This window comes from Protopterus annectens, chromosome 1.part0, assembly GCF_019279795.1.
Source record: "Protopterus annectens isolate FY-2018-M chromosome 1.part0, PAN1.0, whole genome shotgun sequence".
NCBI lineage: Eukaryota > Metazoa > Chordata > Ceratodontiformes > Protopteridae > Protopterus > Protopterus annectens.
Genome location: NC_056725.1, coordinates 806,074,053 through 806,092,937, shown reverse-complemented (window position 1 = coordinate 806,092,937; position 18,885 = coordinate 806,074,053). Strand labels below are relative to the sequence as shown.

Below are 18,885 nucleotides of genomic sequence, written 5' to 3'. Positions count from 1 at the left end.
TGGTTCTTTACTTTGTAACACTGTGTTAGTGATTCAAGGATTTGTAGACGTGAACTTTCATAGTCGTCGTCTCACAGTTTTGAGTTTTGGTGAAAAGTAAATTTGTTGCTGTAAAGTAGACCCATATATATATATATATATATATATATATATATATATATATCACACAAAGTCTTTCATATTAACTCAGATTTCTTAGTTTCTGGTACAGGAAAGGATTTGCTAGGCATTAGCATAGTTCAGTTTTACTCAACTGCTTTACTGAAACTCTGCATTTAATTTGACACTCTTCAGTAAATGACTGGATATGTCATCTTCTGCACTGAATTATGGTATGATCTTTAGTTTATATCATATAAGAATGCAGTTCTGCACTTTGTTTACCTTGTTAAAACTGTACTGTCCCACATTTTCTTCAGCTTAACTTCAAGCGGAGAGTTTGACCATGTTGTCAGACAGGTAGTGGATGTGCAGAATTATCTTGGTCCCAAAACTTTTTATATTAAGCTTTAGGCATTTGGTCATTGCTCCTTTGGTATGGTATCACTCTTGGTTTAAGTTTAGACTCTTAACTTTGGAGTGTCATTTTATATTTGGCCTCCAAGCATTAGCTGTGAAAGACTTAAGGCACTGTGTGGAGTAGGTTTATATACAATTAGAGCTTCAAGCAGATCTGTTTGCCTTAATTCTCTTTAATGTTTGTCCTTCTGTCTCAGATTCCCCATATGACTGTGGAAAGTGAAGATCTGATGTAGTATGAGTGAAGAAACAGTACTCTGCCATAAATGTTGGGAGCTCTCTGGACAAAAATTGTGCATCATTGTCTAATTCTATTGGTATACCATTTCATGACAACAGTCCTAAACCTGGAAATTATCTTTTGACTTGTTGTAGGTGGTACATGATTTGTTTCAATGTTGCTCAAAGAGTACACAACAGCAACAAGGTAGTTCTTGTGTTCAAACTCACCTAATTTGGCAGTTGTCTTTTGCCAAGGTCCTTATGGCAATAAAGTTTACAACAGAATTTTACATTTCTGTGATGGTTTATGCATAACACAGAACTGGCACTTTGAAACTAAGCTGACAAATTTTGGTTAATACTTGGCCACTGCAGTCACATTTTAGCTGTCTCTCAGCATTTGGTGAAATCTTGATGACTCATGTATTAGACATTGCATTTGTGCCCATTGATTTCGGGTTACCAGTATTCTGTCTTGGTTTAACAATAAACCATTGTGCTCTGACAACTCTGTTCAAGCTATAAAGTACTCTAGGATGAACTGCTTGCTCTCAATCCAATGATATTGCCATCCATGACATGCATGAGGGATAACAGTTTGTAGCTTTTCTAGTCAGGCCTAGTCATCCTGATGCTTTGTGCATCAGTTGGAACATCAGCTTTTTTTTTCAGATGATAACTGGTCATGTGAGTGTTTTGTGGACAGTTGCCTGGCACATGTTTTGCTTTGGTAGTGAATTTTCCTAAATGCATTAGCATCCTCTGGCGCCTTAGTGGCAGTTTGTCCAAAGTTTAAAAATTGGAACTTGTGTTTTATGATCTGTCTGAAGATGGACATTCTCAAGCCCTAATAGGTACCTGAAGAACGTTTCACATGCCCACACACTCATAACACATTGTTTTTCAGTTTGAGAATATATGTGTTCTACGTCTGTTAACATTCTGGAGAAACAAGCTACAAGATGTTAACAAAATGGATGACAGCTGAGTGGCTACTTTAAACAGACTGTATACTGGGAATAGAGCTCTTCCCCCCTTGTGAGGCAATTTGCTGAAGAAAAGGCTCTGGGAAGTATTAATGGTTAGTGGTTGGCATAATCATAATGGTAAAGGTTTTTGCCTCACAGACTCAAGGTACAGAGTTTGATTCTCGCCTTTGAAGGAAGTTGCCTAGGCTTAAAATGGCCTGCAAGGGCAGCTAGCCTAGCATTTACCTATGAATACTTTTTCATCACAATAAAGTTCCACTGTACGTAGGACAAAGCTATTGGCATCGGTATCCACAATTGTCTACTTAGTGACATCATAGTATGCTACCATCAGAGCTACTGAAAACAGTTCTTTGAGTTTGGTGAGTGCTTGAGCATAGCATAGACATGCCCCCATGATCACAGTACATTGTTCTTTAACAAATCTATCAAAGGTCTGAAAATGATGGGAAGGGTACAAACTTGCACAAATAGTTGATCATACCTAGGGCTCACCTCAGTTCAGTAAAGTAGGATGGATCTTGGAGCCAAGCTATTGCTTTGGCTTTGATTGCATCTGTTTTGATACCACTATCACATATACAGTGTTCAAAATAGTGAAACTTTGTTTTACCAAAGGAGCATTGCTCTTGCCGGGAAAGTCCACTGGACACAAGTCCTTTTTCAGTGGAGGCCCCAGGAGAAAAGCTCCACAACTTAGGTACAAGTAGAAAATTAAAATTCAATTAACAGACAATAATGTTACCGCAATGAAAACAAGAAATTACAGTTTGAGCTTAGTATCATTTGGCAAGGAAGATATACACCACAGAGATGGGGAAGGTGTGAGAGTGAGAAAAACAGTTGGTTGTGGGGTATACGGAAAGAAGCAGGTAGGTTACAGTGAGTACAGATCAGAGATTTGAGCTGCCTTTCAAGTATAGTTTATCGAGTATTGCAGAATAAGGTGAGACCAAGTATGAGAAGGGGTGGGGTTTGTAGTTAGGTAGGTTGGTAGATGCAGTGGTTTAGTTAGCTTTATAATTGTGGGGTAGGTTAACCAGGGCTGGTACAGGAGCACAGTCAAGTATCAGTCAGGTGAAATTTCAACATATATTTAAATTGTGTTAAGGAAGATTGGGATACTATTCTATAAGGGAGTGAGTTCCATTTTTTGGATATGAAGTTGGAGAAGAGGGAATCACCGGCTGCATTATTGGCTTTTGTTACTTGTAGGAGTTGCCTGTTACTAGAGCAGAGTGGACTGTATGGGAGAATTAGGATTTGCAGGGCAGTTTTTTTTTTCTGGTTGGTGAAGGAGTTTATTGGCAAAGATCTGTTGATTATATAAGAGCAGTTGTGGTAGCTCTAGCCAGTTAAGTTGTTTAAGGACTGAGCAATGGCGTGATCTGAAGAGACAGTGGCAAATTTGGCTATTTTATTATAGTAGGTATTAAGTTGGTTAGTTTCAGTCTTATTTAAATTTGTGAGTACAGGGGAGGCACAGAGTTGGGTAGATATTAGGTAAGTGCGTGCAGTGGTGGATTTTGTGCATTTAGTAAGTAACAGTTTATTTGGGGCAGCTGCAGTGGTGCAGCATTTAGCACTGCCACCTCACAGCAAGAGGTTCTCTGGTTCGATTCTCGGCTTGGGTGCCTTCTGTGTGGAGTCTGCATGTCCTCCCTGCAGTCACGTGGGTTTCCTCCCACATCCCAAAGACATGCTGTAGGTGGATTGGACACTCTAAATTGGCAATAGGTGTGTGTGTGTGCGTGCATGTGTGTGCCTTCTGTAGAAGGTGGGTGCTGGGCTGGCAACTTGACACTGTAAAACTCTAATGCCAGTCGTTCTGCAGACCATAGTTCAACTGTGATGACCCCTAACTGGGAAAAGCCAAAAGGAGAATTTCTGTAGAGAAGACCAAGTTTTTATGGACTTTTTTATGGTCTGGGAGATATGAATGTCAAATTTCATATTACAGTCTCTCAACTCCCAGGAGTTTGGTGTGAGATACAGAAGACATGATTGTACTGTTTTGGACATAATATTGAAGAGGTTGGGGGACTAGCTGAGCTGAATTTTGCTGGGTTGAATAGAAGTTTGGGTTTAGAATTAGACTGGAGTTAGTAAGCCAAGCTTCAACTGACATAAATGATTCTTGTGTGATTGACTGCAGCTCATGAAGGGAGGAGGCAGAGCAGATTAAGGTAGAGACAGCTACATATTGGATAACTGAGGCATGTGGAGGAAGTATGTAAGTTGTTGGTGAAAAGTGAAAAAAGTAGTGATCCTCGAATGGAGCCACGGGGAACTCCTATTATAACTGGAAGGAGAGGGGAAAGATCTTTCTGCCACTGGACTGCCTGTTGGGGATCTGATAAACAGCTTTGGAACCAAGAATTGGAGTGCTGACTGATGTTAAATTCAGAGAGAAGCTGAATAGGTTTGCTATGTGACACCATGTTGAAAGCCTTAGAAAGGTCATGAAAGGTGGCAGATACAAATTTGCCATTATTTCTGTGTAGGTTAACAATGTAGGCAAAGGCCATTAATGAGGTAGTGATGCTGTGGGAGGTCCGAAAGCCATGCTGGGTGTTTGTTAGAAGTTTCTGTGTATGTAGGTGACCCATAACTTGTTTATGTATGCATCTTTCAAGGATTTTGGATAGGGATGGTAGAATGGCTATTGGGCGATAATTAGTCAGTTCTGTAGAGTTGCCTTCTTTGTGTAGGGGTATTATGTGGGAAATTTTTCAGATTTGTGGGACTTTCTGTTTAGGCAAGGATCTATTGATAAGGATGGACACAGGGAATCCTACTGCTTCGGCAGCAATTTGTAGAAATCCTGCAGGAAGTTGTTCTGCAGCTAGGGCTGTGCGTTTTAATTTTTTTAGTAATCTTTTTACGTGGGTAGAAGGGGCTGACTTGAATCTAAAGGGGGGTTGTCATTGAGTGTATTTGGTGATTCATTGGGGGGCTGTTGTTAATTGTAGTGGGTGGTATAGTGGGGGAGTTTTGGAGGCTGAAAGGGTTATTATGGATTTTGTAAAAAGAAAATGGTTTAACTGGGTAGCTATGTTTCTGGGGATGTTGTCGGTTGATAGGGTTGGTATGGTGGATTTTCCTGGGTGGAAGATATGACTGATGGCTGTCCAAAATTTTTGTGGGTTGTTATGATGCTTAACTTGCAAATGTTGGTAGTATTTAATCCTGTCTTGTTTAACTGGTTTTTCTGCTTTGTTCCGGAACCCTAAGTAGGACTGTCTAGATGCTTGGGACCTGGCAGAGCACCATAGTTTCCAGGTTTTGTCTCTATTAATCAGTAGTGACCTAGTTTCTTTAGTTAGCCAAGGGACTGTCTTTGATTTGATTCTGATGTTTCTAGGGGGCACATGCATGTTCAGGACATTTAGGAAAGTAGCACTGAAGACTTGAACTGCTTCATCTAGGGAAGATATCTATAGGGGAGTCCAATTATAGGTTTGTAGTGTTGCTAGGAACCTGGTGCTGTTAAAATGTTTTTTGTTTCTTATTAGCTAAGTAGACTGTTTGTTATGATGAGACTGCTGCCTTAGCAGGAAGGTTGGCTGATGGTTGCTGAGATTGTCTGGGAGACAACTAGCTTTAAAGGTATTGCTAGGTTTATCAGTATCCAATCAAGGATTGATTCTTTTTTGGTTGCCTTGTCTATTCTAGTAGGTGACTGGATGATTTGGGAAAATCCATATGAGTTAATAAAATTTGAGGGGTTTTGGGAGGAGCATGTTACCCAGTCAATATTAAAATCACCCATAATTATAGTTTCTTGTGGAAGTGAGTGGGGGGAACCAATGTAGTATATTTTCTATTGTAGTAATATTATTGCCTGGGAGGATGTAACAGCCAGTAATCACTTTCTTGGGGTTGATTTCAACTTTTAAGGATATTACTTCTGCACTATCGAAGTTGGGCATTGTGAGAACTAATGGTATTAGTTTGAGGTCATTTTTAGATAGAACTGCTACCCCACCTCCCTTTTTTGGATATTCTGCCATTGCAAATAATGTTGTATCCAGGGGGAAGAATCTCATTGTTGTTAACGATGGGTATTAGCCAGGTTGCAGTTAACACTACTATATGTGGTGAGTACAGTGAGAAGTTGGCATGTAGATCATGGACTTTGTTCACTATGCTCCTAACATTCATATTTAGAATTAGCAGATCAGTGTTACTGTGATGGGATAGTAAGTTAGGAAGGAGGTTGGGGTTATGGTGGTCTACTGGGTCCTGGGTTGGGGTGGATATCCCCCAACAACAGTAAGTTAGGTTTAAGGTGTGTGAGAAGTTTTTGTAATTTAAGTATGAGTTTGGTTTGTCTAATGGCAGTGGGAGTGTTTGTATTCAGTGGGAGGTGATTAACAGAGAGATAGCTTATAGAAGTAGTGTTATAGAGATTAGGTGCAACAGAGGTGTGATAAGGTATTGGTTTGTGAAGATGTTCTGTTGTGTGTAGTGGGGAGTGTGTCAGACTAGTTAGGTTTGTATGATAGGTAGTAAGGTAGGAACATAGTACGAGTAATGCAATGGTGAGAGCATAGAACGCTAGTGTTTTAAGGGGTTTAGTACTAAGGGGAAGCATCTTCAGTTATCAAGTATGCTTTTTTTATAGCCTGGATAATAATTAGAGTTGTAGGAGTAGAGTGACGGTAGCAAAGGATGTAAAAGATGTGAAAAGTGTGTGCGTGGGTTTAGGAGTCAGGATGGGTGTGAAAGAGAGTAAAACTGAGCAGGTGCTAGAGGAGGAGGAGTATCAAATAGTGTAAAGCTGTGAAAGGTACAGATATTGTGTGTAGAGTGTAAATAATTACATTTGATGGCATCAGTAAGTAGTGTTCCTGTGGTTGGATTATATGATGGGTGAGGTGGCAGATGTTTACTGGATGTTTGTGAAGTGGGTGTGGTTATGTAGGTATAAGATTGAGTGAAGGGGTGGGTGGGAATGGGGTAGGGGAGGGGAGCAGAGTGAGCCTGAGCAAGGGTACACAGAGCAGGTTGGACCATGTTCGCAGTAGCGTCTGGACCTCAGAAAAGTACAGTTTTGTACCTACCATAAATGTAAATGTTCGAGTGTATACCCAGTTGCAGTCATCACACTTGGGTTATCCTGCCGTCAGGTGGTCCCGCAGTCGGCCCGAATTCCAAAGTCTTGGTACAGCGTCAGTTGCTGTCGCTTCTTCCCTGACATCAGAGCACCAGGGGTATATCAGAGGCATCCGATGCCATTTTCTTCAGTTTTTCTTGCCCCAGATGTCAGGTGCCCCTAATAGGTAAGCAAAAAAAAAAAAAAATATATATATATATATATATATATATATATATATATATATGCGCGTGTGTGTGTGTATATATATATATATATATATATATATATATATATATATATATATGTATATAAATATAGTTTTATGAAAAAATGAAACAAAACCCTTAGGCACAAGCAAATACACCGCAGAGGTAGCAAAGAATAGAGTCTAAGAGATAAGTTCAGCTAGTCCAGAGGGGATGGAGGGAGGGTAACCTGGACTGCAGCAGGGTATACACTCGAACATCTACATTTATGGTAGGTACAAAACTGTACTATGTTCATCGTGGTACCCTGCTGCAGTCATCACACTTGGGTAGAATACCAAAGCTAAGGATGGGAGGTGGAGTCAAACAGGGTTAGAGGAGGCTAGAAGGCCCTGCAAAACTGCAGTGGTGAAGCCAGCTCTAGTCTTAGAGTAAAGTGGTAAGTGGTAATGTTTGGTGAAGGTGTGTACTGAACTCCAAGTCGCAGCTTCCAGAATATCCTTGGTTATCACCCCCCTGAGGAAGGCTGTAGATGTAGCTGCTGCCCTGGTAGAGTGGGGCCTTATGGTAGCAGGAACTGGTTTTCCATGGTGGGTGTAGCAAGAACATATGCAATGTCCTATCCATTTGGAAATGGTCTGTTTTGAGATAGCCTTTCCTTGTGATGCTGTAGCATAGGATACAAAAAGCTGGTCAGATTTTCTGAAAACCTTAGTTTTATCCAAGCAGTAACGTAGCTGTCTGTGAATGTCCAAGGAATGCAGGAGTCTTTCTCCTTTGTTCTGTGGATTTGGAAAGGTGGTGGGTAAATGAATGGTTTGATTTATAGCCACACTAGATACCACATTAGGCATAAAGGAGGGATTAGTTCGTAGAGAAACTCTGTCTTGAAAAATGAGGAAAGGCTCTACTGCCATTAGTGCCTGAAGCTCCGAAACTCTTCTAGCTGAAGTGATTGCTAGCAGCAGGGCAGTCTTCCATAATATAAACTTTAAATCAGCTGAGAAAGCTGGCTCAAAAGGAGGTAGCGTGAGTTTTTCCAGAACAAAGTTGAGGTCCCAAGTAGGTGTTGGCGCTCTCCTGGGGGGCCTAATGTTTTTGGCCACTCTGAGAAACTGCCTCAGGAGTGGATGTGGAAATAAGGGAGGATCCGTGTTGTAGTGAACAGAAATAGCTGAGGCGTGGATTTTAATAGATGAAAAAGAAAGCCCTTTGAGTAACATCTCAGTTAGATATTGCAGAATCTGAGGTATGTCTGGCTGAAGGGTATTTTGGCCTTTAGCTTGGTCCCAGGCTCAAAACCTTTTCCATTTGTCTGAGTAGGCTTTCCTGGTTCTGGGCCTCCAGAATAACTTCCATAACAGCTTGCGAGAGAGGAGCTGGCTGGTTGCTTAGGTGATTTGCCATGCAGCCAAGTTTAAGGTTTTGAGCTGGCTGTGTAGAATCTGATTGTCTTGCTGTGTGAGCAGGTGGGTAATTTGTGGTAGAATCCATGGTGAGCCCTGGGCCATATTCCTTAATAGTGGGTGCCAGTGCTGGCGTGGCCAGTCTGGGGCAATGAGTATCATTCGGGGTCTCTCCATCCTGACTTTCAGTAGTACCTTTGTGAGAAGGGGTAGTGGAGGAAAGGCATATACTGTTAGCATTTTCCAACTGAATGAGAGTGCGCCCACTTTCCAAGCTTGATGGTGAAAAGTCCTTGTGCAAAACTTTGTTAGCTGATAGTTTTGAGGTCTGGCAAACAGGTCAATGTCTGGGAGCCCCCATTTTTGAATTATCATTACGAATACTTGTGGATCCAGTTTCCATTCGTGGGGATCCATGATGTTTCTGCTTGGGTCGTCTGCCAATGTTTTCTTTTTTCCTGGCAGGAATTGAGCTTGTAATTGAACTTGGTAAGCCAGTGCTGTGTTCCACAAGGACATTGCTTGCCTGCACAGAGGGTAGGAGTGTGTACAATCTTGGTTGTTTAAGTATGCACATTACTGTGGTGTTCTGTCCTTATGATAAGCTGTCCTGGATGTAAGAGGTCCCTGAAGGCTGTCAGAGCATTTTGTATAGCTAGCATTTCTTTTTGATTGATGTGCAGATTCCTTTGATCTGCTGTCCATATGCCTTGAACGCACCACCCTGCCATGTGTGCCCCCCCCCCCAGGTATAGTCTGATGCATCTGTTGTCATAGTTTGCCTGGCTGGGGGTAGGGTGAAATGCTGACCCTTGTTGAGGTGACTTGCCTGTGACCACCACAGAAACTCCTGTTGATGGCAGGGAATGAGATTTATCATTGTTTCCAAGCTGTGGCTGTGTTGAGTGCATACGCTTTTTAGGTACCATTGTAATTTCCTCATATGCAGTTTTGCAAATGGTATTAGTAGTATGCAAGATGCCATGAAGCCCAAGGCCTGCAGAATTTTTCTTGCAGGGAGTTGGGTCTTTGTTGCCATTGTTCTGAAGTATTGAGTTAATTGTAGTTGTCTGGCATCAGATAAGCCATCTGGGCCACTGTATTCAAGCTGGCACCCAGGAATGTCATTTTGTGAGGGCACTAGTTTTGATTTCTTTTCGTTTACTATATACCCTAGGCAACTTAGAAGATGCTTTACAAAAGCCAGGTGTTGCAAGAGAATGTCCTTGCTTTCTGCTTGGATGAGACAGTCATCCAGGTATGGGTATATTTGAATTCCTCTTTGTCTGCAGTATGCAATTACTGGTGCCAGGCATTTTGTAAAGACCTTGGGCACAGTAGATAAACCAAAGGGCAGTGCAGAGAATTGGTAATGGGTTGAATCTGCAATGAAACAGAGATATCTTCTGCAACTTTGTCTGACAGGGACATGCAGATATGCCTCCTTGAGGTCCAACGTTACTAGCCAAGCTTTCTTGCCCAACATGGGAAGAAGCTGCTGTAGTGTTAGCATCTTGAATTTGGGTACTTGCAAGAAGGTGTTTAAAATTGAAAGGTCCAGAATAGGTCTCCAAGCATTGTCCTTTCTGGGGACTAGAAAGAGCCTTGAGTAAAATCCTTGGCCTTGCTCCCGTGTAGGTACCAGTTGAATGGCTATCATGTCCATGAGAGCTGTAATTTGTTTTTGTGCCTCTGCCCATTGATTTTGTGGCAGGTTTGGCATTCCTCTTATCCTTGGCAAGGTGTGGAAATGAGATCTGTATCTGTGTGAGATAATGTCTAGGACCCATTTGTCCTTTGTGACGATGCACCATTTGTCTGCAAAAAGTGTTAATTTTCCTCCTAAGGGAGCTGCCAAGAGAGTTTTGCTTGGCAGTATGAGGTTTAAGTCATTGTGTTTGCCTTCTAGTGGTTTGGGACCTGTCTTCTCCTCCCTTCTGTGTTGTAGTGCCCCATTGGCGAAGTTTGTAAGGGATTTGTGCTTGTCCTCTGCCCCTTGGGCGCCTGTATTTACCCCTCTGCGGTCTGTCAGAAGCTGGAAAGGACCAATTTTTTGTTGGCCAATTTCTGCTGAAGCATGGGGGCTGTACCTGTAAGAAATATTTGACCATCTGCATAGATTTTGCCTTATCCTCCATTTTCTTTAAAACCTTCTCTGCTTTAACCCCAAATAAGACATCCTGCTGTAAGGGTGTATCCAGTAACTTTGCTTTAACATGATCAGGCAGAGATTGTTCCTTTAACCAAGCATGCCTATGTATAACAGACCTAGTAACAGCTGCTCTAGAGGAAGCTTCCAAGGCATCAAAACCACATTGTAAAGTATGTTTGTCCACCTGTTCAGCTGCATGTAACAGATCTTGCATTTCCTTGAATTCAGACTGTTGAGGGTGCATGCCCATCTTTTGTCTTATTTGAGACATTAGGAATTGCTGGTATTTAAGCATGTGAAATTGACAATTTAGTGCTCTCATAGCTAGAGTAGTTGAGGTGTAAACCTTCTTCCCCCACCTATCTAGTGCTCTGGAGTCCCTTTCTGAGGGTACAGGATTTTTTGCCATAGAAGCCTTAGCCCCTTTGGGACCCTGGGAGATTGTCTCTGGATCAGTAGCAGGGCTTTTGTAAAGGAATTTGTGTGAGTCAGGCACTCTATAGTATCTATCTGGTTTGGCTGGAGCAGGAGGCTGAGAGTCTGGATTTTGACTAGATTCTAAGAAGAGATCATCCACAATGTCCAAAACTGGGGGGATAGCACGTGGTCTGTGCTGGGGGAGTAAAATAAACTCTCGGAGCCTTTTCTTTGAGTCAGAGTAGTCCTGAACTTCCCAGTGGAAATGTTCCCTCATGGTGTGTAAGGTTTCCCCAAAGGAATAATCTTCAGGGGGAGAAGCTGAGGGAATGGAGTCTTCAGTATCAGAATCTTCATAAGGGGGAAAGAAGTAATCCTGTTCCTCAGAGGAGCCTGAGGAAACAGACACTTGATCAGAGGAGGCATAATCCTCCTCCTGTCTAGGCCTTTTGTCGGGGGGGGGGGTTGGGAACCCCTGATCAAAGAAATCAAATCTTCAGCCATTTTAAGCATCTGTTTCTTAGGCATAGGGCCTTGACCTGGAGACTGAAGTGTAGGCTTTTTTGGCTTTAGAGGAGTCTTAAGCTTAGCATAAGATTTTATGGTGAGGGTAGTCGGTCTGAAGACACCTTCAGAAACCGAAGGTGTTTCTACAGCACCGGCTTCCCCTACTGCAATGTCGTCGGTAGGGCCTATGGAAAAAGGCTGAGTCGGCCTAGAACTCTCTGCTGGGGGATCCAATTCAGCGGTAGCCAGGGGCTGCGTAAGCGCCTCACTGAAAACCGGAGAACCGGCGACCGGCCCAGCCGAGGCCTCTGAGTCTGGCTTGGATCTAGGCTGCCTGTCTTTATCCTTGCATTTTTTATGCACGCCGGTATTCAGTTGCTCCGACGGCATAGTGTAATTAAACGTTCTACCGAAGTAGTGCCGTGCGAAATCAAAGCGTCGCTTTATAGTTCGCTTATTAAACCTAGCGCAAAACCTACAACCAGTGACATCATGGTCTGAGCCTAGACAAGCTATACAAAAGGAATGAAAGTCCTTATGAGGCATTTGCTTCCCACAAGAAATGCAATTGTTAACTTTTTCTGACATCGGACTGAGGCAAGAAAAGGTTCCCCAATGGGGTACTTTGCTTTGAAGACTTCGGACTGAAACTCGATTAGAAAATCTCAGGTGTCGGCCGACTGGCACTTGCGAACTGCTTCTGCTTCGGGCACCGTGTGGCACAAAAGACTGAAGAAAATGGTGTTGGATGTCTCTGATATACCCCTGGTGCTCCGACATCAGGGAAGAAGCGACAGCAACCGACGCTGGACCAAGACTTTGGAATTCGGGCCAACTGCGGGACTGCCTGACGGTAGGATAACCCAAGTGTGATGACTGCAGCAGGGTACCACGATGAACATCTGAGCAGGTTGGACCTTGTTCGCGGAGCGTTTGGACCTCAGAAAAACAATCAGTAAGCCTTGTTTAGGGTATACTTTTGCCTGGTTCAAGCTAGGTTAGTGAATTTAGAATACCATGCTTTAGCAGGGGTTCCAATTTATAGCCAGAAGGTAGAGTCTGGGCATCACATGTACAGGAGGAGTTCTACAATCCTGGAGTATAATCTATACAACTGAGACACCTCGACTGTGGTTTATCAGTTAGACTAATTAGATGAGTGGGGTGGTAGAGGGCTATGAGAAATTGTCACAGGTTTGGTAGGTGTATTGCAAAGTTCACATGCATTAAACCACCATCGTGCAATATGGGGGAGCTGGAGAGAAAGTCTAAGCTATGTCCGGTGATGTGCTGAGCACTTTTAAGGGAGTAACAGAAAACAGTTCTCATGCTAGTTGCTAGAAACTGCTAGAAGCAAAGAGTGTTGAAAACACTTTTGCATTTATCAGCTTGGGTGCGGAGTCTTCTAATCTAGGTAATATAAATCTCTCATGTACAACACCATCACTGCATTTTTTTCAAATAAACACAGACTGTTACTTACCCATTCTTTTTAATTACTGGAACCATGGGAGAACATAGCTCATTTGGTTCAGTAACATTTTCAATAATGTCAAGGTTCTGCATTCATTTTATTTCTCTTTCTACTTTGGATAGAAAAGCAAATAGCACCATTCTCAGTGTAGTTGGAATGGCTTTTTTTTTTAAGGTTCAGAGGTAAGTACTAGGCAATCAGTCTGCAGACCATTACAAGCCTAGCTAAAGAATCCTAGTCAAAAGATACTTTCTACAGCAAGACAAAAGAGACCGGGGGAAGAAGTTGAGGTTGCCAATTATATTACCTAAGTTTACCTTGAAGGTGGCAAGAGTATTACTCTGCTTGACATGTACTGTAAGTTTTTTCCGGAGCTGAAGAATACATTAGAATATGAAATCTATCACACCAATGTGGCTCATCAGCCAATAAAGGCTTAGTTCCTTTAACAAAGTATTTGAGGTACCATTTTCATTCCGGCATTCTAGATTTTGTTGGATACTAGGGAGCCATATATGTCTTCCTATTGTTCCCTTACAACTGCTTTTCCAGTCTCTTTCCCAATCTTTTCTAACATCTTCTTAGTAAGCAAGTCTTATAGTTATCATGCAGTATTTTATATACCCTACTAGTTAGCCCTTTTTAACAGCAGCTTCTGTTCCAGATTTGACTAAAACTTCTACAGAAGCAGGTCTTTCCCTTAGGACTTCTCTATACCTTCCTTTTTTATTATACTCTATCATTTCCTGGTTGGGAAGGCAGTCCCCGACCTATTACCTTTCCTTCCATTTGCTCCAAATACATTGGTTCATTTGCCAATTTTCTCCAGTAAATTCCAGACACCCCTTGCCTATTTTCTGTACCCCTACATGCAGTCATCCCTATTTGCAAAATTTACCTTCTCCATTCATGTGCTGTCTTACTTTTGGCATATTTTCTGCAAACTTATGAATAAAATATTCTGTATGATTATTATTACCTTAATGATCTGTATCAAAAATCTGACTCTCTCCTTATTTCTTGAAATCTCCTCCACTTCATCATCATTCCTTTCTACTTTGAATTATAACCTTCTGCTTGTGTTATTGATATGTTCCTTAAGCGCATAGCTCTAAAATATCCATTGAAGTCAGATAAACCTAAACCATTTTGCTCTACAGGGAGGATCAACTTCACTCTCACCCTCTTCACCTACCAGACAAATTTCTTCATCTCTTAGTTAATTATTGTCCACAAGTTCTCTGAGAAGTATATAAAACTAAAGGGTCTACAGATTTTCATTGCTTGCATCTTACTATTCCTATCCATAAACAGCAGCTTCTAGTTTATTGGGTTTTGTATTACCATTTCTTTACACACCTCTCAACTGTCAAGATTTTCACAGAATGTCCAGAATTTTTGCCTATTCTAACAACTTTCTACATTTAAAAGAGCAATATTAAAAATCTGTCCTTATTTTTGGGCCTTTGTCCCCCCACTATCTTATGCTTTGTCCTGATGTCTTGCGCTAAGAGGTTGACAAGTATGTTTCTTTAGTCTCTTTTACTCATATTCTTAGATGCCCTAACAGAAATCTTTTTATTCCATAGTCCTAAAAACTTCATCTCATCATGTTCCCATAAATATGGGTATTGCTGAAAAAAAATCATGTGTAAGTACACTGTTTACAGTTATAGCATTTGTATTATCTTTATTAAATTCTATATCCTGAAATAACTTGAAACTGACTCAAAATGTTCCACAACATTAAAATGCCAATTTCTGTATTCAAGTACAAAATAATATCATCTGCCAATAGAACACAATTTTCTTCACTGCCATGCTAATTATATCCTTGAATTTCTGAGTCCCTTATTTTAACATGAGTGACCTGTGTTCCACACCTGAAGTCAACTCCTCGTTGGTCCGATCAGACTATAAGTTAATCACCCTTGATATCCACATCCCACCCCCATCCCCCATTAAGGAAACCATGGTAAACAATTTCTCCAAAGCCAACTTCATGCTTCTTAAGACAGAAGTGGTAAACTTCATGACACCCATGCAGATGGACAATACAGTTACAACTGCTGAATCCTACACAAATGTACTCTTATAAGCACTTACACGAGTGCATGGATCGCGCTATCCCTAACACAACCAAGATGCTATCCTCCAAAAAAAGGAAGCCAATCTGGTGGTCCCCTGCCATAAACAAACTGTACAACAGAAGGAAGAAACTGTTGCAAAAGAGAGTAAAATCCCATAAGTGGAGGAGCTCCCTGGTCAGCCTCAGTAAGAAGCTGAGATCCCTTATAAGATCCTCCAAAGCTAGCTACGACAACAAAATTGCCACTAATTCTAAGGACAACCACAAAGCATTCTATAGCTATGTCAAGAATCTCTATGGCAACACCCAGATCTGCTCTGAGTTACAGCACAAAGGCACGAAAATTACAGAACCAACTGATATTGCCAACATCCTGGCAGATCGGTTCAGTGCTAACTTTACCCCCCCCCCCCAAAATGCCCATATCTATACAGGAAGAATGCAGAGTCCCTGTAATCACAACTACGCAGGTAAAAGCTGCACACTCTAAAGCCAAAAACACAGCATTCATGGGACTGGACAACATCCCAGGCTGCGTTTTACACGATCTTCAGAACGAACTGGCTCCCCATTTAAGCACCATGTTCAATAATAGCCTCCCATCAGGCTTTGTGCCCACTGAATGGCACACAGCAACAGTTTTCCCACTCCACAAAGGGGGAGTCACCACTGATCCCAGGAACTATCGACCTATTAGCCTGATGAGCCTAGTCTGCAAGGCCATGGAACGTATCATCATGGAACTCAGAAACAAAGACATTGGTAACCTCCAAACTCTGGATCCCACCCAGTTCGGGTTTGTGAAAGGCAGATCATGCCTCCTGAACCTGATCGGCTTCTTTGAGGCAGTCACCAAAGCTGTACATGAGGGTACTGTACATGAGGGTAAGGTGGTTCACACAGGCTATCTTGACCTCGCCAAAGCTTTCAACAGCATCCCTCATTCTGGAATTATAGCTAAACTCACTAAACTGGCTATAAATCCCTATGTCACAAGATGGGTTGCCAACTGGCTCACTGATAGAACCCACACTGTAAAAGTTGCAAACTCCAAATCTGACCTCAAAGCAGAGACAAGTGGAGTACCACAGGGTTCCGTCCTGGGACCTCTCCTGTTTGGTATCTACTTCTCTGAAGTACAAGCTAACACAGAATGCCTCGGGCTAACGAAGTTTGCAGATGACTGCAAACTAGGAGCCACAGTCAAGTCACCAACTGATGTGGGCATCCTACAGAAGGGTCTCGCTGAGACAGATGCCTGGTAGAGCCATGGCCTCAAGCTCAATGCCAAAAAATGCAGCATCATCCCCTTTCGTAAAAACTCTGTACCTATGAACTACCACATAGGCAGCAATCTACTTAACACCGAATGTGTGACAAGAGACCTTGGGACCCAGGTGGAGAGTAGTCTCTCCTTTGACAGTCACATCGCCACAGATGTCAGGAAGTCCTTCTACATGACACACCTCATCATAAAAGGGTTCTCATCCAGGAAAAAAGAGAGGTCATTGTTCCCCTCTACCCAACACTCATTAGACCCATTATAGAGTACAATGCCCCTTTTGGAATGTACCTCACAAGACATCTGCAGCAGCTGGAAAGGCCACAGAAGTACATCACAAAGAGGATTACTGGCCTCAAACAAATGCCCTACACTGACCACCTCAAAAAACTCCAGCTTTACTCTGTAGCACATCACCTACTCCAAGGTGATCTCTGCCTAACATATTAAGCTATGTCAAACCCAGAGCTGTTGGACATGCTACACCTAAAGAAATCCCAGTCCCTCCGAGCTACATGCTCTAGGAACCTAAACCTTGTCACCACAATAAACAGGACATGCTGGAGGAATAGATTCCTGTCCCATACTCTGGAACAAGCTATCCATCTGTGTCAAGCAAAGCTCCTCATTAACACTCTTCAAGAAAATTCTTGATGAGTGGATGGGAAATAGGAAATACACCCCGGGGATCACTTCTGTGTCTCAGCTGGACAGTAGCACAGGAAAATAACTTTCTTGGGTGGCGTAAGCTATGGAACCTTGCTGGCTAGGCTTACGTAGGTCCTTGGGCCGATAGCCTAGTGCCTACCTATGAATCTTGTCAATGGTTCTGAATATAAAGCACATAAAGGGCAAAGATGATACCCATGCCTATTTTTTCTGTTCAAACACAACTTACTGGAAATAAATGCTCCTACATTAATTCTTGTCCCAGTCCTTCATAACATAGTCTCCTAATTATATATTTTTGTGTAAGGGAATGCAAATGCTTCCATTGTTCTATTCATAAAATTCCAGCTTCCTACATCAAATGGTTTCCCTTTCTCAAGTCTCACAACAACAGCGGTATTTTCTTGCATTGAGCTTTTCTCTGTATCATCAACTGTTCTATTAATGTTTTCAAACTTTTGTCTCCCCTCTGCAAAAACACACTGATCCATAACTATCAATTTTGGCAACACCTTTGCAATTCTTTCAGTTAGTAAAGACAAAGTCATGGTTTAAAATTGAAATTATATGAAGCTGTGTCAGATGATTCTTTAATCTCTTTAGAGAATACATCCACCATAGTTTTCTTCCAAGATGCTGTTGCTTCCCCCCTTTTAAAATACTGTAAAATAAAATCTTCCAGATCTTTATGACTTCCTTCCTTCCTAAATTTCAAACCTCCACTGGAACATATGTTCCTGGTGACTTCCCTCTAGCCATGACTATACATCACTGTTTTTATCTCGCCTCCTCCCAATTTAAATATTAGCTGCTGGCCCTCATCTACCTCTAACCTTGGCATAACTAAGTCTTCCATAAATATTTCCATTTGTCCACTTTGTGGTTTCCGCACTCCTCTGCTTTATACAAATATTCATAAAATTTCCAAAATATCTCTAATACCTCTATAGGGTCTCTAGTTATTTTTCTTGTCATATGATTCTAACTTTGGTGACAAGCCTTTCTATTTTTTCTTGCCTAAATTAATGCGTTAAAAGTTTTTGTTCTCTGTGGTTATCAAAAAAAAAAAAAAAAAAAAAAACTGCTTAACAGCAATCTTTCTAAATATATGCATATCTTACTTTCTCTACCACACTCATCTTGTTTTGTGCGATTCCCATTATTCTGCAATACTTAGCCTTTTTCAGGTCCTCTAAACAATTCTTAATAATTAACCATATATATATATTTCTCTTTCTACAACTCCATTTTCATTTTATTGCCCTCACTAGCTATCACTTCTGAAGAAATTTCTATCATTCCCAATAGTACATGAATTTCCACTATCCATTCTTTGAATTCCCCCATTTTTAACAGGTAGGTGGGAAAGCATGAATGCCTCATTTTTACTTCATTACCCTGCATTTTTATTTTAGTTTTAATTGGTACATGACCTGAAACAGTTATTAAACATGTGTAGAAGCTTTCAATTAAATGCAAATATTCCTCCTAAATATATTAAATATGTAAATTCTGCCAGAGTTCCTACTACCGAATTCATGTCTTCCATACCAGGTATTTTCAGAAGCTCTTCAGAAAGTTATCCTGTTTTTTATATTTTCTATTCTAGGTCCCAGCTGACAGCTGTCATTTTCTCCCGAATTTTTCTTAAGGTCTGTTAGAATATATATACATGCCAGTGCAATCCTCCCCTGCCTTTAATATCCCCTTACTACCATATTATTTACCATTGTTTATTTTTCATCTACCTATATTAAAGATATTTAGCATCATTACTCCACTGCAGTGGTGGTGTTGCAGTAGCGTTGTTGCCTCACAGCAAGACATTGTCCTGTTCGATTCTTAAAGTGTC

General features: G+C 41.5%; 1 protein-coding gene across 1 annotated transcript in view; it reads right to left on the bottom strand.

Moving 5' to 3' along the window:
* The window catches only part of LOC122794642 (arf-GAP with dual PH domain-containing protein 1-like), a 1,143,274-nt gene that overhangs the window by 805,446 nt on the left and 318,943 nt on the right, over positions 1 to 18,885 (bottom strand). The window lies entirely within an intron of this gene.